The sequence below is a fragment of the Rousettus aegyptiacus genome, unplaced genomic scaffold (genome assembly GCF_014176215.1).
Source record: "Rousettus aegyptiacus isolate mRouAeg1 unplaced genomic scaffold, mRouAeg1.p scaffold_m13_p_1, whole genome shotgun sequence".
Lineage (NCBI taxonomy): Eukaryota > Metazoa > Chordata > Mammalia > Chiroptera > Pteropodidae > Rousettus > Rousettus aegyptiacus.
Genome location: NW_023416284.1, coordinates 100,394,021 through 100,421,860, shown reverse-complemented (window position 1 = coordinate 100,421,860; position 27,840 = coordinate 100,394,021). Strand labels below are relative to the sequence as shown.

Below are 27,840 nucleotides of genomic sequence, written 5' to 3'. Positions count from 1 at the left end.
CCGGACTTAGCAGCTATCATTCAAGGCCAATCTGGTTTTATTAATCCCCATCCTCTCTCCCTTGCCCACACCTTTGATTATTTTGAAGCATACCTCAGACAGTGTATCATTTCACAGATATTTTTGAATGTGTATCTAGACATAAAGACTTCTATAAGAAAAAGAAAAAAAAACACCTTAATTATAGACTTTTGCAAAGCCAAAGACTTGCTTCTTCTTTCCTCCTTATATCCAGCTTGGGCAACCCCCCATTTCCCTAGGTTTGAGATTCCTTCTGCTTCCATTTCTAGGGCCTGAGAATGGCTCGAGGTGGGGGAGGGGCAGCTCAGTGTGCAGCAGACTGACTTTAGCTAAGACCTTTTCCTGCCAGTGGAGGGCGATGGGGAAGGTGACATCTGAGGTCAGCTTGGCTCTCTCCCTGATGCACGTGGCTCTTGGCTCTACCTTCATGCCACAGTCCTTGGGGACTGTCCCCTGCATGGCTCTCAGGTGCAGAGTTAGTCTCACTCAGTTCATAGCAGGCCTGTGGGCATCACTGGCATTTCTTATTTTGTCTGTGTTTATTCCTTTTCAACCCCTTTCCACACCCTCCCCTTCCCCTCTCAGTATTTGATGCCTCCCTTCCTGTTTGTATGTTTCCTACAAATAGGTATCGCTGTTTTGTAAACATTTTTTTTTTTACTTTGATGAATGTCATTGTGTGACAGAGCTCCTTCACAACACACTGTCTCGCTTCGTTGCTTCAAACTGCTTCCTCATACTCCACGACACGCAGCCCCGCCAGTGACTGCCCACTCCTCCCACCATGAATGAGCTGCATGACTCCTTCCTCCTGGCTGGTAGGGACCCAGGTGAGATTCCAGGATATAATCAGGGATGGAGTTGCTGGGTCACAGGACACACTGGTATTTCATTTCACTAAGTATAGCCAAGGTGAGTGGGTGCCTAGCCTACATCTGCCGAGCAAAGAGCTTCTGTGTCCCCACATCCCTGCCAGCACTGGGCTCTGTCCAGCTTTCTCATTCTTGCCCCTCTACTACAAAGTGATGTCTAATTTTCAGCACTTCTCATGCTTTTTAGCTTTTAGAGTCTTGCCTTTTTAAACCGCCTCTTCATATCTCCTGTTCATTTTTGGGTAGGGTTGCTGTCCTCTTATTGTTCTGCAGATGTTCCTTGTTTTATCTAGTCTAGATACTAATCCTCTGTTGGTTTGGACATGGCAAGCACCCGCCGTCATTCTGTCATCTTCGAGCACTTTGAAACCTAATGCCTCTCCCTCCTGCCTGCCACCCGGCTCCTTTCTGAGTGGATGGCACAGGTGAGGCCCTTCTCACTGTCTCTGCCCTTTCGGTAAATGCCAGGCGTCCAGGATAGGGTACAGCCTGCACCAGGAACTTACTCCTAGCATGGGTCACAGGCATGGGGGAGGGAGAGACTGGCCAGGGCAGGATAGCAGCTGCCCCAAAGCCCTGTCCCTACCCCTCGGGTGCCCTTGCCCCAGGCAGGTCTGGGCCCAGCTGGTCAAGGTTCCCTCGTTTCACACACACCCACATTAGGCCGAATCATGGTGTTAGACTTGGGGCCTCCAACTCGGCTAAGACCCTGCCCCTGGCCTCAACAACTCCAGCTCAGTGGGGGGAAGCATGTCCACTGACCAGGGTGGTAAGCTAGGCCTCAGAGAGAGGGCACTGCAGGACATAGCTCGGACCACTGTTGTCACTGGTCAGAGAAGGCTTCCCGGAGGCAGTGCCTTCGGTCTGGGCCTTGGAGGAAGCACGAGAGTGAGTGAGCGTTCTGCAGGCCTCAGCAAGATCATAGTTAAAACTCTGAGTGGGAAGAGGGGTGGAGCGTCTCCAATTCCAGGGAACGTGTTTTCTAAGTCTTCTTTTTTCATACAGTTGAGGGGTCTTTGCCCATGGCTTTCCTTGTAAACAGAGGCCAGGGAGTATCACAGGAAAGAGGAGGATGGCTTGGGGGCTGGCAGACCTGCCTTTTAGCCTCACCCTCGGAGCGACCTTGGGCAAGTCCCTTTTCCTCAGTCCCCTTGTGTGAACTATGAGGGCATAGGGTGGAGAAAAGTTCCCCAGGACCCTCTGGAATCTCCAGGAACGATGCCAGCATGGCAGCAGTGGATGTCTTACCCTTTTTGCCCCTTCACACCCTTTAAGGGACAAGGGTATTGTGGGCACAGCGGCCGTGCCCCCAGGCCCTCTCTGCCTGTCTGCTCTGTAAAGCCCCTCTCTGATGGCCCCAGGGCAGGCTGGGCTGAGTTTTCAGGGTTTGCTCTCAGAGCCTTTCTGGGCTTACCTCACAACAGCTCTTGTGAGTCGAGCAGATCCTATGTGTCCGCCGCTGTGCTTGGTGCTTTACACCCATGGCCTCACCTACTTCTCACAAATCTGTGAGGTGGGGACTATTATTATTCCCATTTTGCGGATGATACCGAGGGGCTGAGAGAGAGTAAGCCACCTGCCCAAGGTCATCCAGTTTATACGTGGCAGGACAAGGATTTTATCACAGCTTGCCTACTACAGAGTCCCCATGCCCCCATGGGTCCTCCTTTTCCTAAATCCCAGTTGCCCTGTTAGCATTCCTTGGCTAAGCCCGCTCCATAGTTCTCTTTGATCCCTAGCACTTCACATAGGCACCTCCACCTTTCCCAAATTCACTCCTACCTTCCCCTTTGCCACCCCTACGCCACCCCCTTTATAGCCGGAGCCCTGTTGGCCCCTCCTGAGCCTCATTGTTTCTCTGTATCTCCTGGGAATGTGCCCAGGGGCTGGATGTCCAAATGAAGGCAGGGGGTTCCCTGAGGTTCCTCATTTAGCCACAGCCCTGCAGCACATGCCCGCTCTGAGGGCCTTGGGTGGAGGCTCTGGGCCTCTCATCCTGGAGAGTCGCCCCTCTTCCTGAGGCTGAGAAGGGTCAGTCATGGAGGAGGTCACCCTCTAGGGCCCAGAGGGGCCGAAGACCTGGGCTCCAGCAGCTGGCCTGGCACGTGCCAGACGTGGCCAGCCTGAAGGGTACGTGCCTGTCTTGCTTGAAGCTGCTGGGTTATCAGAGGGGAGTGAGGGGGCTGGGACACCCCGTCTCCTGGGACGTGCAGGGACTCATGCCACCTGGGGGTGTGTGTGCACTCATGCATGTGCTGGCTGTGCTAGCCCAGGGCATTGCAGGCCCGGCCCCAGAGGAGGATGGTGGGAATTCTGGGTTTAACACTCAACTCTCCTGCATTTAATAAACTCAGCACAGTTCCTGGCACCCAGCGGGCCTCTGACCTGTCTTCCCTGTTATTATTTTTATAGTTAGGAGCCTAAATCATGTTTTCTTTTCTCTTGGGTGAAGTCCGTTTTCCACATGAAACCCCAGCTGGTGGAGGGCTGGGAGTGGGCGTGTAAAGGGAGCACTGCGCTGGGAGCGCGGTGATCCAGGCCAAGCCCTAACTGACCTCTCTCCCAGCTGCAAAGCTGTTCCGCTTCTGAGCCTCATCTTCCACCCATCCAGGAGGGCCAATACCACCTGGGAGGGTTGCTATGAGTCTGAAATGAAACCCGGGGTGTGTCAGCAGTGTATAAATGCCATGGTACCACACGAATGAGAGTGGTACTGCTGGTCAGCAGAGCCAGCATCAGGAAGGGCGACCGATGGACCTCAGACTCTATTTGCTAAGGATTCGGCCCGTGCCTGGGCCCCCGAGACATGGAAGATGGCTGGGTGAGGTTTACTGGGTATATGAATGAGTGAATGACTATATGAAAGACATCCATCGATGCAGGTGCTGAGGCAGAAGGCTGCCTCCCACTGAGAGGTCATGGAGGGGCTGGACAAGATGACATTTGAGGTGACTTCCATTGCTGGTCCTTTCCAGGTTCTGTGACTTAAACGGAGTCCTGTGTCCTTTCTAAGAGCTTTTTGCTCCAAGCTTCCCTGTGACTGGTGCTGGGCTGAGCACAGTACCTTCTATACCCACATGGCTCTGCCCTCAGGGGTTCCTGGGTCAACGTATGGGGAGAACCCACAGCTAGCATGATGGGTCAGGGGTGAGGCAGGAGAGGGGAGAATATCCTCTGAGAGGTCAAAAAGCTGGGTGTATGAGGGGGACGGTGGGTGAGGACACTGCCAACTAACTCATTGTGGATCAGCCTGGAAGGCTTCCTGGAGGAATTGGTATTGAATCTGAGTATGAGAGCCACTGGACTGCTTTCTGGTCCCAGTCATCACAGACTTGTGGCTACTAAGATGTACCTGCCCTCTGCTTGTCCCACCATGCCTAGTCCATGACTCTGAAGGGCAGGTACCCTGCTGTGGGGGCAGAGAGGCTCCAGCCCACATGAGCATAGGAACTCCTGAGCCTTCAGGTTTCAGTTCTTGCTGGCCCACTTGGGCAGTCTCTTGGGAACCTGGGGTTTCCAGGTATGGTTCTGACACTGCCTGACCTTGACAGGTTCTAATCTCAGAATGCATTTCCTTTCCTGCAAACAGGTAGTTAGTGCTAGGACTCTGGGAAGGGGCCTTCTGGGAGCTACCTGATCAGCCCAGCCTGATCTTGTGCCCTGGGGTGAGCTGAGGTTTGTGTGTGTGGGGAGGGGGGGCGGGGGGGGGTAGGGGGTGACTTCTCTCTGCAGCTGCCACCTCCTGGAGGGCCTTTGGGGGGCTGGAAAGAATCCCCAGCAAAGGTCAGTCCTTGGCATCTACCCCCTCTCCAGGTCCCCCTGCCCCATTTTGTCCTCTCAGTGTTACATTCCACAGAGGAAAGTGATCCCTCACTCAAGGCTTGAGGATTACAGGCTAGAGAGAAGTCTGTGTTGCCCTGGGAACGCTCACTTAGTCCTTTCCCACTGGTGCCCTCCTCCTTCCGCTAAAGGGCAGCATGGGATGATGACCCTGGCACACCCCAGGCTGAGGGAGCAGCAGGGCCTCTGGGGTTGAGGGGGCTTCTTTCCCTCCCCCTTCCCTGGGGGTCAGTGACTCCAGGGCACGGGTGAACCCTGTTGAGCTCCTAATGGGTCCCTTGAAGATATGGCTAGGGGCTAGGCCCTGGGATCTCCACGTGCCTGGGCTCACCTGCCCCCTCACTTCTGCCCTGAGCCCCCTCCTTGGCTGAAGCCTCCCTCCATCCCTACTAAGCTGGGGATTTCCGCAGGCTGAGCCAACCGCCTGACCCTAATTATGGCACCTTCATCCTGTTGGGGTTAAGCTCCTGGTGGCCTTCCCTGCCCCCACCCCAGAAGCCAGGCCTGGGGTCAGAGATTCAGGAGGCTCAAGACTTCTGGGCCTCTTGTGGGAAGGGCTGATGGCCAGTGTTCCTTCTGGGGACCTTGAGGGGTGGGTGGGGAGGCAGCTTGTCCTGGGGGTCATGGTGGACAAGTTAAGATGTCCAGGGAATGCTGGAGGGTAGAGGGAGCTGTTTCTCTGGAGGCCCTTCAGGACAGGGAGAGCCCTGGGGAGCTGTCCTCTGGAGGGCAGGGAAGTCTGAAGTTGAAAAAACTCCTGAGAAGCCCCTTCTCTGTGACCTTGAGAGGCCCCGTTCTCGACCCCGGTTTCATGTAGAATTACCTAGAAAGATTTTAAAAATACCCATACCTCAGCCTCACTGGAACTAATTTCAATTTCATCACCCAGGGCTGGGGCAAGTCTCTGTGTTTAAAAAATTGTCCCCAGGTGATGCTCGTGTACAGCCATTTTGAGAATTGCTGCTCTATCCAATGCTCCTTGGTGCCCTAGAGGAGACTGATGCTCAGCTATCAGAAGCCTCCAAGGGACGTCACTCTGTTAGCTGGGCAAGACTGGAATAAAACTAGGGGCTTTTAGCTCCCATGGTAGGACACTTTCTCTATCCTCCAGAGGCTTGCTGGGTGTCCCTTTATGTCATCACTTGGACGCTTAGTAGCTATGTGACCCTGAGCAAGTTACTTAACCCCATGTGCCCGGTTTCTCTGCTGTGATAATAGGCTCTAATGATAATAATTGAATGAGATGGTGCATATAAGACATCAGCAGTACTTGGGGGAAGGATAGCCATTGTCCTTGTCTTCTGCCTGGGCCAGGGCAGGGTCTGAGCAGAAACCTCCTTTATCATCCTGGCCATCAGGTAGGTGGAATCCTCAGGGCTAGAGCTGCTCTCAGGTGAAGTGGGAAGTGGCTATCCTGCAGATTCCTTGTGTCCTTAGAGGAAGTTGGGAGGTGAAAGAATGGTGATGAAAAGAATGGCTCACTCACCAGACCTCATGCCTTTCCTGTTGGGAGGTGTCACTGGTCCCAGTAGTGCAGCTCCAGGAATGGCCACCAGGTGTCACCCTCAGCTCATACTTGAAATGAAGGCACCACAGAGAAAGAAGCTGGGTGGGGAAAGGGGGGAAGACACCCGGAGGCTGCTGGGGTGGCTGTTAATTTCATCAGGAAGTGATTTGCAAAGGCTCCTTTGTCTGCTTTCAGAATGCTCTTCATGCTGACGGCAAATCACAATTCAACAGGTTCTTTGTGGGCACCTGCTGCACGCAGGCACATAGTAGGTCATTCTAGATTCTCAACAACCCTGTATAGTAGGTGTGATTATTAGTTCCATGGTGTGGAACCAGTATGAAACCGAGGCTCATACTGGTTATGTGTTGGGCCCAAGGTCAACCAGCTGGACAAGGCTTGAGGGCTACCTAGAGCTCAAATTCTTTCTCCTACACCAGGTTAACTTTCAGAGAGTTCTAGGATAGGAAACTTGCAGTAGGCTTTCCCACCATGTTGGGAGAGGATGTGGCAGGTGGCAACCCTGCCTGGCTCTGCTAATCAGGAGCTAGTAAATAGCTCAAACGGGCCAGTGGACAGAGGAGGGAGCTGTGCTCTCTGGGGCGGGCAAAAGTGGGGTTTTGGTGCATTCTGGATGTTGGGCATGGGCAGGCTGCAGACACAGCAGCAATGAGAGGTGCTCTCTGCCTGCAGGAGGACAAGCCCAGGGGGACACAGGGTCCTCCGACCCAGGAGGGGCAGTGGAGGATGAAGCCCACCTTCTTGGTGAGAAGGGACACCAAGGGCCTTTCCACCTGGGCTCCTCTAAACAAACTCCCCACTCCAGAGTTATTTCGGTTTCCTCATCAGACTTTGTTCCTTCAATACTCTGTTCACACCCCCTGCGCCTGCTGGACTGTTAGCTGACCACTTCTCAGGACAGTTGCTAAAATGGACAAGTCACCTCCCACCCACAACCATCCCACCTTAAGCCTAGACCTTCAGTCTCTAAAAATTTTTGATCATACCCTCAGCAATAAAAAATTTGTTAAGCATGCACCTGTAATATAAGTATTTTTGCATATTTTTTACCTTGTAAAACACACTCACACTAAATTAAAAAAAAAAAAAGATGAAATAAAAACAAGATGCCTTGATATTTTCCTTCTGCACCCCTGTGCCCGTGCATACACAGTGCTGTAAGACCTAACTGCTCCAGTAGATGGGAGGGTGGAGCCAGTCCAACCCCACTCAGGATGGACGTGTGGTCAGTGTCCCAGAGCATCTTTGCCCACCCCTTCGCACCCAAGCAATGGAAGGGAGAAACTTCAGGGAGAGCAGATGGCAGTGTGAGCAGACAGGAGGCAGAAGCAGGGCCTTGTCTGGGGAGAGATCCAGATGATCTGAACAAGAAACACGTTTTTGTTTTAGACCCCGATGCTGGAAGTTTTGTGATCGCTTTTTATCCTGTCCCAGGACATACAGAACCACAACACTGTGTCCCAGGTAGTATCTGATTTCATGTACTCAAGGTGGTATTTCATTTCCAACAGTTTAAAACATCATCCCCCCATCCTGGAAGTTGGGGAAGACCCCCACTACCACACACATTTGGGAGAGGAAGGACAGAGCCCAGGTGGAGAGGCCCTTGGGTGTCCCTTCTCAGGGGCTTCATCCTCCACTGCCCCTCCTGGGTCAGAGGACCCTGTGTCCCCCTGGGCATGTCCTCCTGCAAGGCCCAGCCCTTAGGGGCCTTCATAAATACGGTTTATAAGAGAGGAGGGGTAAGACGCGGCATCTGGGGCACAGAAGGGAGCCCCTCTAAGAGGCCCCCTTACTTGGAGAAGTCCCAAGAGAAGCCCCTTCCCTCCAACCCTGGCACGGGTGCTGGAGAAGGACCAAATGGCTTGTGAAGGCATCTGTCTGCTCCCAGGGTGGCTGCCAGGGCAGCAGCCATGATGGCTGGGTGGTGTGGGTGCCTTTGTGTGCAGTGACTGAGTGTCTGTTTCTGCAGTCACTGGGCACTTGTTCTGTGGGGCGAGGGGTGTGGGGGTGGGGGCATAGCCTGTGGCTGGGCACCTACGTGAGGCTGGGCACGAACAGCCTCACCCACCAGTCCGACTCCTGCCAGGTACAACCAGCTGCAGTGACTGTCCGCCGTCTGTCTCCTCCCCTCCCTGGGCATGGCCAGGCCAGGGGGCAAATGACTTGGCGGGCACCTCCCCTTGCTTGAACCCACTGTGGCAGGGCCTGTTCACCTGGGGCGCAGACAGGGCTCCCAGCTGGGTGGGTGCTCTGCTAAAACCCTTCCCCACTTCTCACCAGGGGGATGGGGTGGTGAGACTCAGGAGGGGACGCAGGCAAAGCTACGCCCTCTTTCCTCTCCCAGACTGTGGATAGGTAGGGTAGGGCAGAATGGGCTGAAGGAAGGAAGAGTTTCTCTGTTTGTGGCCAGGAAATAATTTCCATGCAAATGAGATGCAAACTCCCTAATGAGTTTGCAATTAGGAGACCGAGGCTGTCATGCCCGGGCAGTGCCTGCGAATTTTATGAATGGGCCTGCCTGGGGGGTGGGGCAGCGCGCTGGCCCGCCCCCACATTTCCCTGAGCTGCGCCTGCGACATGCCGCGCCGCACGTTGCTGCCTCCCGGGCCCCGCTGCGACCTGGCCTGTTGCCAGCCGGTCAGCTGCTTCGTATGGGGCTTGGGAGGCTGCCGGCCAGAGTCCCCGCCACGCCGCCGGCAGGCAACGCGTCTGGCCGACGACACGCCTCCTGGGGCCCTGCGGGGGCTCTATGCTCTGGCGCCTCTTTCCTTGGTTTTTGGAATGGGTTCCTGAAGCGGGAGGTAGTGAAGTTAGCCTTCAACCCTTTTTCCCTTAAGATAGGCAGCCCTGGGAGGTCACTGACCACAGGAAGGGGGTGGGCCCCTAACCTGGAGTGGGGTGGGGTGGCGGTGGCAATGACCTTGGGTGGGATGGAAGTACAATCCCCACTGGGTGTCCTGGGTTTCCTAGGGGACCAGGAGGAACTGGTTCCAGGAGCCCTGGGAATACCAAAATCCATGGATGCTCAGGTTCCTTACATAAAATGGTGTAGTATTTGCACAGAAAGCACACACATGCTCCTGTATGTTTTAAATCACTTCTAGATTACTTATAATACCTAATACAATGTAAGTGCTATGTAAATAGTTGTTGTAGTGTTTGTTTAGGTTAAAATGATAAGAAAAAAGTCTACATGTTTAGAGCAACCATCGTAAGCCTAACCATTATCAGAACAAGATAACATTTTTTAAGGAATATTTTCCATCTAAGGTTGATTGATATGAAGGGCCAGAGGGCAGACCAAATGTGTAGGAGAGGGACTAATTACCCCATTCCAGAACCCCCTGCACCTCCCCATTTCTTCTCCTGTCAATTCCCACTTGCCTAACCTCAGAAGACCTGTTCCACCACCCAAGGACACCTGCTTGTTCCTGCAAGGCCACCCCAGTTTGTCTGGGCCTTGCTCTGACCTGCGGCCAAAGATTGGGTCTCCTGCATGGGTCTCCTGCTCAGCTCACCTCTGGTCCAGGAAGACTCACCAGAGTTTGAGGCTTTGAGACCTACTAGGCCACAGACCTTATTCCCCTCCCTTCCCCTACTGCTTTCAGAGTAAATTAATTACCTTCAATTAAAGTATCTTGCTCTCTGTTCCCTCCTGGGCCTCAAGCTCAGCCCCTGGGAGCTCTTTACCTTGGCTGAGTCTGGAAGGGGCCTGGCCAGTAAGGTAGAAGTCAGCGCATCAGTGAGTGGAGCAGGGGGAGGGAGGAGAGGAAGACCACAGTGCTATTTAATTCTTGGTAGTGGTCTGGGAAGCCAGATCCTCTGCCTTCGTTGGAGTCTGGGGACTTGGGTCCTTATGGGGCCTGTGAAGGTCAGGAGCAAGGGCTAAGGGCTGCCTTTGGAGGTAAGACTTGGGCAAAGGGCCTGTGAGGATGCTGAGACCCTGCGGGCAACCCTTTTCAGGAGGAGCAACTTATAGAACAGGAAGTTCTATAACTTGCCAGTCCTTGGTAGCCCCTGCTGCCTCCCTTATCCAACACACCAGGAGAGACCCCAGATGCCTGGGGGTTCCGCCCAATCTCTCCTCTCTCTACCTTCAGCTCCTCCTGCTGCAGCAGTGAGAAGTTTCATTCGTTTCCTCCTGCCTCTCAGTGGCCCTAAGGCACAGACCCTAGGGCTAAGCATGGTCCGCCCACCCTGGCACTGCCCTGGGTCTGGCCTGGCCCACGTGTGAGACGTGATTGGGAGGATGCCTAGTGGCTGGAGTCAGGGTGATGGGTTGTTGACCCAGGTCTTACCTCTGGCAGAGCTGGCCTCTCCTGACACATGGCAGAACCACACCAGGCTGTGACTCAGGCCCCTACCCCACCTTGAGCCCCACTATGCCAAGGACCTGGGCTTGGGCCATCCTTGTGTATGTGCAGTGAGGGTGGGGACAGGACTTTGTCAGTTGCAGACTTCTTCTCTCTGGAGTCACCTTCTCTCCCAGCCCTGAGGAGCTGGGTCATGACAGAAAGGTTCGGGGCTTCCAGCCCTGGCCCTTCCTCCCAGTTCACCACCCAAATAGAGGGTGATGTGAGAAACCTCTGGCAGAGCTCAGCAGCCATCAGAGTCAGTGGGTGTATGAGCCATCCAGGTCTGGGGACTCTGCACACAGGAAGGACTGCCCCTGGAGTATCCTGAGCCTCTATCTGCCATCTTGGCTTGCCCTCCTCAGCCCACTGAAAGCTGGCTCAAAACTCACCTCCGGGAAGGTTTCAGCATGCCTCCCTTATTTGTGGCCAGCTGGCCACCACTCTCAGCTGGCTCCTAAGTTTAAATTGTTTCTCTGCCTCTGTCTCTGTCTCCAGACCCTTGGTGAATGTATCTGCAGGACTGTTCTTTCCTGCAGTTCCCAGTGGCCAGCAGAGGGCGCAACCTCAAAGGCACCAGGGAACTGAAAGAGGAATCCGCTTCTCTAGACCCAGGTACTGCGCAAAGCCCAGCTCATGGGTCTGTTTGTGTGAAACGTATGTGACCCAGGACGCCTTCCTTTCTGGGGTTCTAGACTTAACCTGTCAGCAGACGGCTAGAGGTTAGACCACAGATTGAACCAGGAGGCTGTCTTGGAGGTGAACCCGGATGACCCTGGGCAAGAAGAGAATGAGGGAGCTGCCTTTCCCAGAAGCAGAATGGGAAAGGGGCACTGGAGGTCGCCAGCTTTCCTCCTCTGACCCTGGGAGAAGGACTGGGAGGAGCTGCATAGAATAGCTGGGGTCCCACCCTGGGAGAAGGGCTGCTGTGGACATCTGGGGCACATCTGGACTCCTGGCAGGACCAGGGAGCTGGTCTGTTTGGGATTCACCAGGGATATAAGATCCACCCGTTGGTGGCCTCTCACCATTACATTCCTGGGAAGCTCTCTACAAACAGGTGTATAGGGCACGAACCCATAATGCGGTGAATTCATCCCAATCTGGGAGGGTCCCTCCTGACACTCCTTTCTTTGGATGTAGCTCTCTGGGGCTTGGGCAGCAGCCTGCTCTCCTGGGTCACCCAACCTTTCCGCTGTCCTGAGCGTGCATAGTGAAATGCTAGCCTTCTTTTTGTGGAAAGGCCGGGGAATGGGCTCTGGCGTTCATCCTGTCCATGCCCCTTCCTCCAGGTGGCTAGGAGAGAGAGAGAGAAGGGGAGTTAGCCTGGGGTACTTCTTAGGGACTCAATACCATGAAAGGTGGAGTGGGATATGGCTCGCTGTTGGGTCACTTCACACTAAAGCCTGTGAATGTGATTGGGACTGGAACAGGGGTCAGCAGCAGCGATTCTTTCCTGAGTTTGGGTTCAGGGTTTTGTGGAAGGGAGAGCACAGAGAAAAACCCTCTTGGTCGGCTAGGTTCCAAGACGCTCGGCCAGGGAACAGGGGAATGGCCGAAATGGCCTTGCAGAAGGGAGTAACGGCGAGGAGGGGGGGAAGTGGAGGGGGCAGCGTTGCCCACCCGGGCTCTGCCCCAGCCCCTCTTCCCCAGCTGTCCCTCGCCCGCCTGGCCGCGGCCCCTCCTCTAGACCTGGGCGCCGCCTCCCCCTACCCTCCTCCTCCCCCTCCCACCCCGCGCTGCAGCTGCTGCCGACGGACCATTCTGCACGTAGCGAATGGAGGAGACGCACGCGGGAGGCCTCAAGTGCGCGCGCGCGGGAGCCGGAGACGCGAGGGCGGGGGAGCGGCTGCGGACGCGCGTGCGCGTGCGGCGCCGGCCCTGAGCGCGCGCGCCAAGCTCCGGAGCGCGCGGCTTCTTGGTATGCGGAGGTTGGGGGTGCTGAGTTTGGGGTCCTCGCGGCTCTCAGGCTCTCCCACGGCATTCTATCCGTCTTGCAGTGAGGCCAGCCTCTACCCAGGCTCCTTTTCATCTTCGGCCCCAGTAACACGGGCCTTTGCGCATAGTAGGCGCTTCATGATGGCTGGGTGCTGCAATGAATTGAATTTCCTCGACCTCTTCCTCATCCTCTGAGTCACTGCCCCTCACCCACTCTCCCTGCCTCTCAGAGGCAGGAGATGAGGCCTCTCCTGGCTCTGAGGGCTGTGCACAAGGCCAGGTTCAGGACCTTGCAAATGGGTGTTGCAGTAGAATTGGTTGCCTTTTGGATCTCCTGTGGTGGTAGTGGAAGTGAGTCGAAAGGAACTGGTCAGTGGCTGATGGATGGGGGCTGAAGGTGGCTGAGGATTCTTTGTCACATGTTAACTTGAACTTGCCGGAGTTTGATCTCTCTGAGACTGAGTTTCCTGTTTACTGAACGCACAGGTTTCACCTAGTAGGGGCAGTTGAGGGTTAAAATGTAGTCTTCATGTAATGTACCTCATGTATTGGAGGCAGATGCTCAGCAAGAGCTAAATCTTTTATTATTATGTGTACGGACTGGCTGAAAGGCTGAGGGCATTTCTCTCAGCTTTGTTTCTACAGATGGTGAATTCAAATTCTAGATCTGACAGCTCCTTGGAATTTGGAGGTGGGTTTTGAGAATACTATAGAGAAGCCAGTTACATGTCATACTTCTGTCATCATTCAAGAATGAACCATTTCACACAAGTTTTCCAGACATTAATATCTAAGACCTTAAAAAGAGACATTTTGAATGGAAATCACTAGTGGGAATTACACACTTTCCTGCCTTCTTAATCAGAGATTACAGAACTTGTGTGAGTCTTTATGACTCAGAGTTATGGTTACAAGTGTCTTGGTTGTAATACAGTGAAAATCCAAGGTTTTGTTTGGACTCACACCAAAGACCCATGCCATGATGGCTACATTTTCATAGTTCTTGTGTCTACATTTCATAGTTCATCGCTTCATCAGCTCCCTCCCTATTTAGCTGTTCCTTCCGCTACCATCACTGCCTGCCTCAGACAGACCACCATCCCACTTCATTCTTTTCACCTTGTTTCTATTCTGCTGTGGGCTGAGAAATCAGAAGAACACATCTGTTAGAAGATGTGAAAAACGAGATCTTTTGAACTTGACAAGTTATATTAAAATTTATTTGGAGAAATAAACATGCAAAAAGAGCTTGGAAAATTCTGAAAAAGGCATTATAAAGAACGACCAGAGCTACTAAAATGTTGTGTAAAGCTCCAGTAATAAAACAGTTGGGTACTGGCAAAAGAACAGACAGACAGATCAAAGGAACAGAATAGAGTATAGACACACACCCTTGAACAAATGAAAATGTACAATAAAATGACATTTTAGATTAGAGGAGAAAAGATGGGTTATTCAATCAAATTGGACAACTGTCCAGCTGTTTAGGAGAAAAAATAAAACCAGCTCTTCACTTCATTCCTTATTCTGAAATAAGCTCCAGATGCGTCAAATTTTAAAATGTAAAAGGGAGATCATAAACTTACTAGAAGGAAGCATTAACAAAATAATTTTGAATATATGTTCTTGAATCAGAAAAAATATGACACAAAACATAGGAGTCACAAGGGGAGAGCTTTTTAAAAATTGGCTGCATAAAAATGTAATATCCTAAAATCCGAAGACAAACCAGAAAAAAACATTTCGATATATATGACAGATGAGTTCTTGCAAGTCAGTAAGGGAAAAAAAGCAAGTAGAAAGCTGGGCAAAGCTCATGAATAGAAAAGGGAATGCAAATGGCTAACTGGTGAAAATATCCACCCGGAATGCAAGAAATCAAAATTAAGAAACGATAAGGTTCTCTTTTCTCCAATCTGGTTGACGACAACTAAAATGGGCGATCCCTTACTGTGTGGACACAGGCATCTTCAGAGTTAGTTGGAACACAGTTGCACCTGTGATGGGGGTTGGCGATATACATGAGAAGAATTCACAAACTGTTGGCTCAGGGGTTCCATATCTAGTAATTTATCGGATACGCTGTCACAAATGTTACAAGTGTTCAAAATATATGTGCGAGTGTGTTCATTGCAATTTTGTTTCCAAATCTGAAAAACTGGAAGCAACGTCAAGCTCATCAATGGGGGACTGATTTACTAAGTTAAAGGGTGTCTGAACACTAAAGTTGTAAAGTTGGTTAAAAAGAATGAGGTCCAGCTTTATGCCTTGAGATTCACTAAGTGGAAAAGCAAATGGCAGAACTTTGCTTAGACACTGCTAGTTAACAATGGGTATGCCTGCCAGGCATTCCACAGAGCCTGTTAGGGACCCAGAAACTTGGGTGGCCTCAGAACAACTGGGTCAAGAAGCCTGGAGCTGAGACTCAGCAGTATGTTTTAACAATCTCTGTAGGGCAGTGGTCTCCAACCTTTCTGGCACCACTTCTCCGATGAAAATCTAATGCCGAATGATCTGAGGTGGAGCTGAGGCGGTGATTCCAGCCCTGGGGAGAGGCTGCAAATACAGATGAAGCTACTCGCTGGCCCACTGCTCACCTCCTGCTATGCAGCCTGGTGTCTTACAGGCGAGGGACAGGTACAGGTCCACAGCTTGGGGATTGAGGACCCTTGTTCTAGCGGATTCTAACACCACATTTCAGAAGTACTGGTGATAAGTATGTCATTATTTGTGTAAAAAAAAATGATATAAATCTATCTGCCCTCTGAAAAATTTCAGAGATTCACTCTGAGAAGAATGAGATGGGGCTAGGTGAACTTTCATTTTTCACTTTATTTGTTTCTGAACTTTTTGGACTTTTTACTCTGAGAATACACTACTTGATTTCTTTAAAATGTAGTTAATAAATGAGCTATCCAAAAGGAGAAACAAAGTGTAATATATACATACAAGGGAATATTATTCAGTCTTGAAAAGGAAGGAAATTCTGACACAGGCTATGACAGGGACAAAGCTCAAGGATGTTATGCTAAGTGAATCAGTCAGGCATAAAAAATGCCATCTGACTCCACTTGAATGAGGTACGAAATTCGTAGAAACAGAAAGTAGACTGGTGGTTGCCAGGAACTGGGCGGGGAGAGGGGAAAATGAGGAATGATTGTTTAAAGGGTACAGAGTTTCGGTTGGGGGAAGATGAAAGTACTTCTGGAGATGGATTGGACATGATGGTTGCACAACAATGTGAATTGCTTAATGTCACTGAAACGTGCACTTAAAAATTATTAAGATGGTGAATTTTATGTTCTGTGTATTTCACCACAATTAAAAAGAGAAGGAAAGAAGGAAGGAAGCAAGGAGGGAGGGAGGGAGGGAGGGAAGGACGGAAGGACGGAAGGACAGAAGGAAGGGAGTAAAAGCTACCTGCCCCAAAAGGTCTGTAAAGTAGGGATGATGATTGAAGCTGGCCTGACAACTCTTTCTGCTGCAGAGATAAGAGACCACATCCTATCCCACACAATGGGATGCATACCTAATGAACTTGCCAACTTGAGAGATGGCATAGGCTGGCAATAGGACAGATAGGAGGGTTGTTTGGGTGGAGAGATATACTAGGTTTTATTGGGGAAGCTGGGTCACTTATTCCCTCTTGCTGGCTCTCCACATGGGTCAGAGCTCTGGAGAGAGTGTGGTGAGCCTGGTGGCCTGGGGGAAGGAGGCTCTTGTGGGGAGAGGAGGGAGAGAGGGCAGGATGAGCAGAAACGGGCAAGGTAGGGCATGGTTTCTTGAGAACAAGTCTGCGCTCAGACATCTGGCTGGAGCAAAAACTGTACTTGAAAGAGGGGCGATGCTAGGGTGGGGGTTGAGAGGGGAGAAGATACTGGCCAAGATGGGCCTAGCGCAGCCAACTGGCTGAGGCCCAGGGGCACAAGAAGGCACATTGGCTTCACCAGCCCTAATGCCAGCTTGGGGGAGAGGGCTCCTAAACAAGAGGCCAAGGGGATTCTCCAGGCGGTCCATTCTGGCCTGGATGCACATCTGCCTGTGCACTCTAGACCCTCCGTCCCCAGTCACCAGGAGTCCGGGTCTGCCAGGAATCAAGCGTGTGTAGGGTGGAAACTTGTGGCCAAGGAGGGGCCCAGAGGTGAGGAGGTCCTACAGCCAACGAAGAGAAGTGAGAGAAAATCAGGAGAATCTTCTGAACTTCTGTGGGTTCTCTAGGACTAGGGCGGGAGACATCGATGAGGAGACTCTAGCATTGAGATTGGAGGCTTCCTACCTACACCCCCACTCCCAGGGTCAGCTTGAGCTGGGCACTTAGCCTACACCCATTTAGCAAGCTCCTTTCAGTCCCTGGCCTCAGGCAGCTCACAGTCTGACTGGGAGAGGGGCCACCCTGACTCGGACATAGTGGGTGTCGACCAAAAGCCTGGCTGGCTCACTCCAGGGCTGGGTCTATCTTGGCTCCACAATAGTCACATCTGAACAATGGGGTTGATATCTCAGGGCACTCTCAGCCATGGTGATGCCCAATTCTCGGTGCTAGGCGGGGAGCCACACTCTGACCCTGCCGGCGTGGAGGCGGGGCTGTCAGTGGAACGAGGAGGGTCCAGGAGTCTTGTTTTCACTGTGGCCATGCCAGCCCCAGTGCTGCATGGCCCTGTGGTTCATTTCCCTGAAAAAAGTGTGGCAGGTGAGGAGGAGATAGGGAGGGGTAAGGGGAGAACACTGCTCCTAGTGTAGAAAGGTGATTAAAGGGGTGAGGAGGGGCTCACCCTTAATCACCCATTCAGCCCGTTTCCTGCTTCCTTCACTGCCAAATGTATCCACTCCAGGGTGGGATTGCCGCTTGCTTGCTCGTGATGACCCATTGGGGCAAGAGGCCTCCCCTCTCTTCTAATTTGGGGGTGGGAGGCGAAGGGGCTGGTGTGCAGGATAAGGATGAGCTGACAGGGTTTGTGCTGATTTGGACTCATGGAGCCTGCCTAGTCTGGCCTCCCAGGCCACAGATGCCCAGGCTTGTCTGCCCCGCCCCATGCTTAACTGCAGATCTAGGGGGAACTGGCCATGTAGACCCCTTCAGGCGAGGGCAGCCAGGTGTGAGATGATGATGCCAGAGAATGCCAGCTCTCTCAGCTGGACTCTTACCCCACCAGGCCCTGGTAGGCCCTTGCACACACATCCTGTGGGTCCACCCTGCCCTGCTGATGATTTAGCGTGAGAGACTGGAGCTAGACTGTGGGAGGGACTACCCAGATGGGTGAGTGTGTGTCCTGGGAGCGGGCTGCTCAAGGAGGGTGCCCCCGTTAGTGCGTGTAATTGTCCTCTCTTAAGATGGGGATTTGTTGGGAAGTTTACCCCTCTCACCTCCAACCAGTCTGAAACCCCCCGAATGATATAGATAGTGGGTGAGTCACCTGTTGTGGAGCTAAAGGAGATCCAGTTCATTTTGATGGGAAGACACAGCCTCTGCCTTCATTCATGGAAATCCACAGTCTGAGGGGACGCCAAGCCTGGCCCTCAGGGAGGTACCACTTGATAGGGAAATGCCATGTGCTCCCAACTTCTTTCCTCCTTGGAATGTTATTCTTCCTTTTCAGCCCCATCCTTTGCCTTCCTGGGGGTTTTCATCCCAAGGAAGGATTGGGCAGTGGTGGGCGGCGGGAGGGACGGCGGGTGTCAGAGCCTTTGGCTGGCTCTGCCACTTCCTCCTGCTGACTTCAAGCCTGTTCACTGTGTCTGCATCAAGCCTGTGAAGCCTGGGGGTGAGGGCTCCAGGGCAGGAGACTGAGTCATGGTGACTCATGGGTGGACTGGACCACCTTCCTCCTGACAGCGCTGGCTTGTGTGAGAGACAGCGAGGGCCAGGGACAGGAAAAGAAGGAGCATCTGCCGACCCCCGGCCCCTGCCGCCCTCTCCTGTGCCCTGGGGCTGCACATGTGTGCGGGAGAGCATGTGCAGCTTGAAGCTCATGTCCTAGCATGTAGTAAAGCATGGAGCAAGAGGTGGATGTCTGGAAGCCAGCTGTGGCCCAGCTGTTCAGGGCAGCGAGCCCAGCCACCCCCATACCAGATGTGGTGGCACTTCTGTCTCTCTCCACCCTCTCTATCTTACAGGCTCTTAGAAGGCACTTCTGGGGGAGATCCCTGGCCAAGCCCAACCAAGGATTCTCTCTCCCTATAGTCAGGAGTCCTCTCCTGCCGTGGGGGCAGGGGCTGTCCCTGAGGGGGTGAGAACAGGGCCCCCCACATTCACATGTGCCCACCCCGCGCTTAAGTCTGCATGCTCACGGGTACATCAGCCTCAGACAAAGAGCTCGGAGGGCAGAGGCCACATCTCCCCCATCAGAGCAGAGGGCCTGAGAGAAGCCGGTGTCAGCTCACGAGTGCACAGTGTCACTCAAGCAGGTGCTCCCTCAGACATGGACATGCCAAGTTGGGACTCCCTGAGAGCAGAGGCCGAGTCTCCCCATAACACTGTAACTTCCTTAAGGCCAATGTCAATGCAACTTCCCTGTCGGGATCTCCGAGGAGAAACCTGCTTTCTTTCCCTTAGACTGGGGCTCACTGAGGGCAGGGGTGTGTGTCCCATCGGCCCAGGGTCCCTGCGGGGGCAGGGCTGGATCCGGCGTCTCAGGCTGCTTCCTCCAGACTCCCTAGGGCTAAGGTCTGCGGCAGTTCCCTTCCTTGTCTTGCTCGGCTACCTCCCCATTCCTTGAGGCTTCCTGTGTCTCCTGTTGGTCCCTCCTGTGGTCACTTCATTCTCAGTGGCTGGGAAGGCAGCAGATTCCCAGCATTTTTGACACGGCTGGTGACTCAGCCCCCTCGGCCTTCCTCCTACCACCCCCAGCTCCCCCCAGTCACTACTTCCTCAGGCCCTCCTCACTGTGGGGAAGCCCTTCTGCTTCTTTCCTCCTCTGACGTCTCTGCCCATCTTCCCTGTGCTCCTGGTTAGGCTGGTCCCCTCCCTGCCCAACACCTGCCCCCCTCCCCCCACCCCCGCCCCATAGTCTCAATCCACTAGCAGAGATCATGAGAGGGGAGTGTGTCACACATGTGGTTTCATTTTATCTTCACACTTCTAAGATATAAATAGGGAATGTGATCTCCGTTTGACGAGTGGGGAAATTGGGGCCCAAAAAGGTTGGGGAAGTGCTCAAGATCACACAGCTCCTGGGAAGCAGACTGGGCCTGGGAGCAGGGCCTGACTATGCACGTGTGCCCGACCAGGTAGCCCGGCACAATGGCTTGGCTTCCTCAGCCTCTGCTCTCAGGGAGCCTCAGCTTGGGGTGTCCATGTCTGAGGGAGCACCTGCTTCAGTGAGCTCTGTGCTCTTGTGTGCTGTCACCTTTCCTGTCTTTCTTCGTACCCTCTAATCTGATGAGAGAGAAGTGGCCTCTACCCTCAGCCCATCCCCCTTGGCCCCAGTGTAGGCGCCGATAGTTGTCCTGGGAAGAGGACAGAGAGAACCCTGTGCTCATGGAGGGTTAAATGACAGTACTTAGGCTGAGCCAGCCATGACATCAGGGCTACCTGGCAGAGCATGCTAGTTGTTTGCAACTGAGCCTCAGTGTCAGGGGATGGAGCTGCCTTGTGGGTTTCGCACAAGGGAGGGGAGGCTGGGGTGGTGGGTTTGACCAGCCAGAGAGAGGACATTTTAATCAAAGGATGGAAGGGCACTTTGAGCTCTGCTAGGTGACGGCAGCAGCACCTTCCCCATGTGAGGCACTTGCTACTGCACTTCCTCTCATCACTGTGCTCGTTTTAAGACAAGAAAACATGGCCCAGAGAGGGACTTCACTTGACTCAGAGCAAGACGTTCCCAGTCTTGGGTCCATGTCTGTGAGACCCCGCGCACATCGTTCTCGTGGGGTAGGAGGGTGGACATTGATTGCCCAGTCCCATTCCCGTTCTGTTGGAGAGTGGTTGGGTCTTGACTCGGCCTGCCTGGGTTCGAATCCTGACTGTCCCTTCCAGCTGTGTGGTAGTAGGTAAATTACGCAACCTCTCTGTGCCTCTGTTTCCCCATGTATTAAATAGGTATAATGTAATGCTAATAATATAATTAGTATTTGTGAGCTGGTGACAAAGATGTTGACCTCTTCCTTCTCTCCCACCCCAACCCCCTCAGTCCAAGAGGATAAGAGTAGTTGAGAGATGGGACTTTGGAAGATGAAGCTAAGGTCTCTCTGGGGATGGAATATCCCCCAGGGGGTATACAGGACCCACTCAGGCCCCTCCTTGGGAGTTGGGGAGGAGCAGGAAGCCTTGCTCTCCACCAGTCCCATCCATCTCAGGCCTCCAGTCCCTTCCCCACTGCAGAGTGTGGGCATGTGGGCTCCTGGCACGTACCAGGTGATAAGGGCCACCCAGCAGGCAGGACGTGGACTACGTGAGGGGCCAGTGGAGGCGGCTGCTTTGGCTGGCAGCTGCCTGCCCAGCTCAAGGGGCCAAGGCCGGGAGGCTGGGCTGTGGGGTCCATTGTCTGCTTGCTTCCCCCCTTCTGGCAAACACAGGCTCAGCAGCAGCCGGCAGCGGGCTCTTGGCAGAAGCCGGGTCCTGCTCCCCCACGCAGGCACGCCCTGGCCTGCACGTCCTCGCCTGGGCCTCCAGCCACTATGGCGCTGTGTCTGAGCTGGCCGCTGCTGTTGCTGGCCTCTAGGGGGCACTGCTTGGGCACCTGGGAAGTCCTTGCAGGGTGAGCCAGGGTCTAGGGGGCCTCATCTTGTGGTTGTGAGGGTCAGTCCACCAGAGTAGCACAGACCAAGAAGAGGGCAGGGTCCACTGGGCAGGGGGCTGGCAAGAGACTGCCTAGATATGTCCTGGAAGAGTTATTGAAATGTCCATGTCTGATTGACGAGCTGTGTGACCTTGGGCCTCTTCTCCTAGGTCTCGGTTTCCTTAGCTATACTGCAGGGACTGGAGAAGACCCATCTCCAGGGTCAGTATTCTGTGATTCATGGCACCCTTGCTCTTCATGGCTGAGCTCAACTCTAGTTGAGACCAGTGGACAAGGTGAAGGATATCTTGATCTGTGTCTCCCTCTCCCTTTCCCTATCAAAGTGGGGTGCGGGCCGGGGTCCCTGCAGCCCAATGCCCTTGGGAGTCATTGAGGTGAGGCCAACAGCTCACTTACCCCTCAGAGCCCCTAGCCCCAGGCCACCCAGGGCCAGAGCTGTGGCCTCTGATCAACAGTTTAAAAATAACCCCATGGGCTCTTCTCCCACAGGAATGGTGTTTGTGTTGGCATCCGTGGCCCCTCTGGTCCTGCCAACTTCCACAGCATGTGACATTGTCAGGGGACTATAGGTGTGAAAACATCAGCCAAGGGGCTTGTGCTGCTCTGACTCCAGGTGAGGGCACAGCACAGGACTCAGAGACGGCTGGCAGGGCCACCTGTGGCCACGGGGCTGCCACGGGGCTGGGGGTACGTGATGGGCAGGGTGAAGCCACTTGTGCAAGTAAGATGATGCGGCTGCAGGTGGGAGTGTCAGGTGCTGGGCTAGGACCGCACGAGGCAGGGCTGTGCTGTCAAGTCATCCCTAGTTCTCAGATCCCACAGTCAGAATCAGGAAATCACAGGATTGTGGAATCAAGGAATTCTAGACTTGAAAAGAACTCAAAGAGACATTTGCAGTCCGATCTCTGCCCAGACAGGAGAAAAATAGCAGCTCACTAGAGAATATTTATGGAGCTTATCCTGGGTGCCAGGCTCTCAGTTGGCAGCCACTGAATTAATCTTCCCAGAAGCCCTCTGAGCCCAGCTCTGTTTTTTTTTTTTTATTTATTTTTTATTTTATTTTTGAACAGAAGAAGAAACAAAGGCATGGAGCAATTAGATAATTTTGTCCAAGGTGGTCTTAAGCTCACCTCTATATGAGTTCCAGACCCACGCCCAGAACCATTACCTTGTCAGGGTCTGATTCTACGGAGGTGGGAGCAGAGGCTCCGGCTCGGGGGTATAGCCACTGGTTGGAGGTCGCACTTAGGACTGCAGGATCCTTTTATTCCTGACTCCGTCCACAGCTCCACGTCAGGGCTCATGGGCAGCCGGAACCCACCCTTAGGCCACCTGGAATCACAGTGACTTTAATGTAAAATCATTTTTTCTCATTTGCTGCTCCAAGGAGACATGACAGCCTTCGGTTCCCCTCATAAAGTCCCTTCTAATCCTTAGCAGTGGTCTCACCTATAATGTACCCACCAGCCCCCTTTTTTGGGGGAGTTTTAGGGAGGGCGTCCCTGTGCATTAGCTCATCTAACTACTGAGGATAGCATGGAGGTCACCCGTGAGCCTTTTCCCCAGGCAGGACAGGCCAATTCCTTTCTCTTCCCTCTCAGGCCTGTATTTGTCCTCCATGTGGCCTCTGCTGCCCTGCCTGACCTCTCGCCAACTTCTTGTGACCAAAAGTGGACCTGCTGAGGGCCTGGCCTTACTTCAATGGGACAGCAGGCTAAACCTTGGCCACCCCCACCCTGCCAGTTCTCTCCACTGCTCTCTCCAAGGGTGTTGATGTTACTTGACCTTTAGGGTCCCCAGGGACTGCGGCTGCTGTTCTGGCGTGAGGAGCCAGACAGCGCTCTTTCCCTAAACTCACACAACAGGCCAGTTGATGGCAGCTCTTTGTTCCTCACACCCCAGGGCAGGGTTTCAACATCAGCGAAGATGAACACAGATGGTTTCTTGAGCACTTGCTCTGTGTCACACACTTGAGCAGCACATCACAGGGTTCGGCCCCCTGAATTCCCATGATAACCAGGTGAGGTGGCTTCCACTGTTATCTCTACTTCGTAGGCGAGACATTCCAGATACAGAGAGGGGCTGCTGCCGTGCTGGAGCTGTGGGTTTTTAAAATCACTTCACGTTGGCCTTGAGTCGTGAGGCAGTAAACACCCATTCCTAAAGCACAGATGGAAAAACCAAGAGTCGGACATGCACAGTGGGTCAGGCCAGCCATCCTGCTCTCCCCACACTCCCCAGGCGGGCTGGCTGTCACTTGAAACATTTCACAGGTTATTTCCTTCCTTTTGGATATCTCGCCTCATCTTACTCTTTTATCCGATTCTCCCTCCTTGCATCCCTCCCTTTATTCTTTCCTTTTTAATTCATCCATCTATCCATCCATCCATCCGTCTCCAGCTACCCCTGGAGCTAAGTCTTCCCAGCAGGGCTCCCTGTGGCCTTGCAGGGCATGCAGAATGAAGTGTTCCTATAAGGGACGTCTTCTCTTTTAGGCACCCATGTGTCCCACCCCACCCTTTATCAGAGTTAAGTTTGTTTTGCACAAGATAGACATACATTTTTTTGCTCATGTATTTGAAGTCTGGAGGTAAATATTTCTGGGCTGGTTTGATAGCTACATGCTGTCTCCTTCTTTCTTATTGATCTGCTAGGTGTAGTTTCCATTTCCAAGGTCATGTCATTGCTCAAGATGGCTCTTGGAGTTCTGGCCAGCAGGAAGGAGGAAGAAAGAACTGAAGAAAAACATGCTCCTTCCCTTTAAGGAAACTTCCTGGAAATCATGCACTGCTTACACCTCACTGGTGAACGTAGTCACAGAGTCACACTTAGCTGAGAGGGAAGTTGGGGAATAGAGTCTTTCTATGGAGTCTTTCTTTCTATGGGATCTGGCTGAAAACTGGGAAGAAAGGACAAATGGATGCTGGGAGACCATGTCCACCGCAAGGCCCTTGTTCCCATTAGTTTGTAATTGGCAGAGGGCCTGTGGGGCCTTCCAAGCTCCCTTCCTCAAGCAGCCTGGTTCTCGCCCTTCTCTGAAGCCTCAGTTCTTCCCTGATATCGAGCTATTAATGGCAACAGCACAATGCCCAGGATGGGTGCCATTGGCTCTTGTCCACCCACTGCAGCTCCAGGCCACCACCCTCATTTATTTTCGTGGTAGCCTGAGAGGCAGCTAGTCTTAGCCTCATTTTATAGTTAAGGGAATTGAGGCCCAGAAAGGTTGGTCAACTTTCCTAAGAGCACCCAGCCGGGCTGTGAACCCAGCTCCTGTGTGTTCCTTTGTTTTTTTTGTTTTTTTTTGTTTTTCTGTTGATCCTTCTTTATAGGAGTGGATGCCCTTGGCCTTCTCAAGGTCTGACAGGAGGAACTGGAATAATCTGGGTCCCAGGAGTAGCCTGTCTGGGAGGAGAGGGCAGGCAGGGGTGTGATCTCAGTCTGCAGGTGTCTCCTCAGCACTTACTCAGTACCATGGCCAGTGAACACGTCTGAACAGGGTCTGCTGACGGGCTTGGGGATTTCTGCTGGCGCCAGAAGCTGGCCACTGTAGCCACATCCTCAGATGCCACTTTCCCCAGCATGGACATCCTGGGGATGGGCACCCAGTGGGGAGGAAGGGCAGGGATAGTCTGCCTTTGCTACTTCCCCTTTTTCCCTTCCTCCCACCCTGTTGGGGGAGGGGGCAGCAGGGACTGCAGCAGGGCAGCTGGGCTACTGGTGGGGTGCCGGGGGGGAAGGGGGGTGGTGGCGGGAGATGGTCAGGGTGTACAACCAGCTCTGAGGGAAAAGGAAAGGACTCTGGGCTTCTCAGGCAGACCAGGGCCATCCAGGCCATCCCCTTGCCTCTGAGATGGACAATCCTTGCTTGCTGCTGACCCCTAATGGTGAGGTCATTGCTCTGGCCTTAGGGTTCAGGGGAAGGTGCTCTGTGCGTAAGCATGGTCGCAGCTGTGACATGTGGTTAGTAATGTTACTGTAATATCTGCTCCCCAATCTCTAGCCAAGAGGAAAGGCTCATGAGCTGTGAGTCACAGCTGGCGGTCGACTGTAGGGGCAGGCCACGTGCACGGGGCTCCGGTGGCGATGTGCTGGGGATGGTCTGAGACCCAGACATGACTTCTGCCCTTTGGGAGTTCCCGCCGGAAATAGGTGATGAGTAGGAAGAAAGATGCGAGACTGAAAACCCCTGCTCTCTGCCCGTCTCCACCAGGAAGCCTTTCTTGATTAACTGCTTTGGAATTGCTCTGGGGTTGACCCTGAGCTCCCAGCTTTGGCAAAAAGGGCTTCTGTTTACTTTACCATCCGTCCAGGTCCGAGCGCTGAGCACCTATGGGTTCTGTCTCAGGGGCAAGGGTGTGGACAGGAATATGGTGGTTTCGTTTAAGTCATTCATTCATTCAACAAATGTGGCAGGTGCTCAGGATACACTGGTGAACTCCACGGACTCAGTCTTGCTCTCATAGAGCCTGGAGAAGGAGAGACTCAAAGCAAATGGTCACACGAATATAAAAGAATTAGAAACTGGGCATGGGGAGGGCAGGGCCTGGGGCTGGGGGTGATGGTCAGGGGGCTTCCTGTGGCTAGACCACTCCCGGTAGGTGCTGATCTCCCTGGCAGCCCTTCCTCCACTGACAAAGTTTCTGCAGGGAGACGGCTGGCCTGCACGGTGGCACCGTGCCCGCCAATGGGGGCCGTGCCAAGTGTGATGTGATGTGTGCTGATCGCTTTCCCCTCCTCACTGAAGAAGAGCGCCTGCTGCCCCCGCAGCACAGGGAGCCTGAGGCGATTCTCCCATCATGCCCAGGGGGTTTAGGGGAGATGTCAGAGCCGGTGAGGGTTTCCCTGTGCAACAGACAGAGGGGCCAGTCTAAAAGACCCCCCAGCAAAGAGCTAGTCCTCCACCTCAAGTTATGGGGCTCCTGGGCACTGTCCAGGGTGTCAGTTCCCTCTGCTCTCACTTGCCCTGCCACAATGGACAGAGGAGCTGGTGCATTGACCGTGGCTCCTCTCACCCTCCATGCTTTGGACCTCTTACTCCAAGACATGTCAGAGACATGTTGTCTTGCCCTCTTTTGCCCCACTCTGCCTGTTTAGGCTCCAATTCTAGGAGGGGGGGGGCGGTCCTGGGGTGACAGTAGGTACAGAAGCGAAGATGCTTCCATTCCTCCAGAAATAACCAGTGCATACGGCTGCACTCCATCTCCCTATTCCTTCTGTGGGGTCCTGCTGTCTGAGACAGGGGCTGCGCTGGGCAGAAGAAGTTTCAAAGCTGGGGCAGTTATGTATTTAAATATAAACTCTTAGGTCTATATGCCCCATTCGCAGAGACTCCAGTTCTCCAGGTCTGAAAGGATCTGAGGGCTCCGCATTTAAAAAAGTTCCTCAGTGTTTGTGACATTAGTGGCCAAGGTTTCGCTCCACTTTTGAGGGAGGAGCTCACATTCTGGAAGCAGGGAATTTTGAGTTCTGACCCCTGCTCCTCCTCTTGTTCTCTGAGCGGCTTTGGACACTTAACTCTTGAGTCCTTGATGTTCTCATCTGTATAGTGGGACAAGACCTACCATGAAGGCTAAATGGACAAGTGCAGGCAAAGCGTTGGCATCAGGCCTGGCACATAGCAGGTGCCCAATAAATGGCGCTCATTCTCATGATTTTCCCAGGCCATCTTCAAATATAGCCGGTTTATTCACTCTCTGGGCCAGGGTAGGGTCCCTTGTCCCTCCTACCACTTGGGGATCCCGGTGGGGTGAAGGAGGGGATTGAGAGGTTGAGAGTAATGGATGTGCAAGGGAAAGCTCCCCAGAGGCTGCTGCTGCTGTTGCTGGCAACGGGAAGGGCAAAAATCCCTTATCCCCACTTGGTTCACAGGAACTCTCGCCTCGGAAATAATAATCTTAACCAAACAGTACTATGTATTCAGGGTTTGTTCCGTTGACTAATGCAATTCTCATGAAGAAGTGTTATCCCATTTTGTATTTGAGGAAACTGGGGCGCAGAGGGGTTAGGTCACATAGCCAGTGATTGGCAGGACTGGGGCTTGATCTCAGGCAGCCGGGATCTGAACCACTGCCTCTCTCTGGCCCAGGACCCCCTGGGGAGAGGAATGGGTTGACTGTCCTTTACTTCCTCTGTGGAGGATTCTGGGGCGAAGTCGTCTGTGTGGGAAGAGGCAGGTTCCATCATACCTCTTGGGGTCTCCCAGACTCCAGCAGCCCTGCCCGCCTTCCCCTGGGCATCTCTGCTCTTCTCTGGTTGCCATCTCCACCTTGCTCCTCCTTCTCCCACATCCAGGTCAATGTTCACTTTCTCCAGCTGTGAGCACCCAGACCCTCCAGGAGCTCTCTCTGGGTTTGCCTGTCCAGGCCGCCTCTGCTCAGAGCCCAGTGATGAGGGAGAGGTGAGGAGCCTCCATCTGAGCTCCAGCTTGAGTCCATGGCCTGAGACCAGTGGCTTCTGTCCACTGCTTCCTCAATCTTCAGGGGCTGGGGGGTTGAGGGCACTGGCCCCGCTTAAGCTGCTGTTTATGACCTGGTAAATCACTCATTAGC

The 27,840-nt window shown here is 53.3% G+C and overlaps 2 long non-coding RNA genes across 3 annotated transcripts in view; one reads left to right on the top strand and one right to left on the bottom strand.

The window, feature by feature from the left end:
* LOC118601199 overlaps window positions 1–27,840 on the top strand; it is a 73,027-nt gene that overhangs the window by 12,026 nt on the left and 33,161 nt on the right. Inside the window, exon 2 of one of the 2 annotated variants that reach the window (XR_004950269.1) lies at window positions 11,115–11,231. This is a non-coding gene — a long non-coding RNA (uncharacterized LOC118601199). Of the gene's footprint in view, window positions 1–8,944; window positions 11,232–27,840 lie in introns of those variants that run through there. The other variant, XR_004950267.1, reaches the window with a different exon arrangement.
* On the bottom strand, window positions 16,776–19,222 carry LOC118601177. Its single transcript, XR_004950263.1, has 2 exons — window positions 17,969–19,222; window positions 16,776–17,226 (listed from the first exon to the last, which is right to left on the bottom strand). It is a non-coding gene; the product is annotated as an uncharacterized LOC118601177 (long non-coding RNA).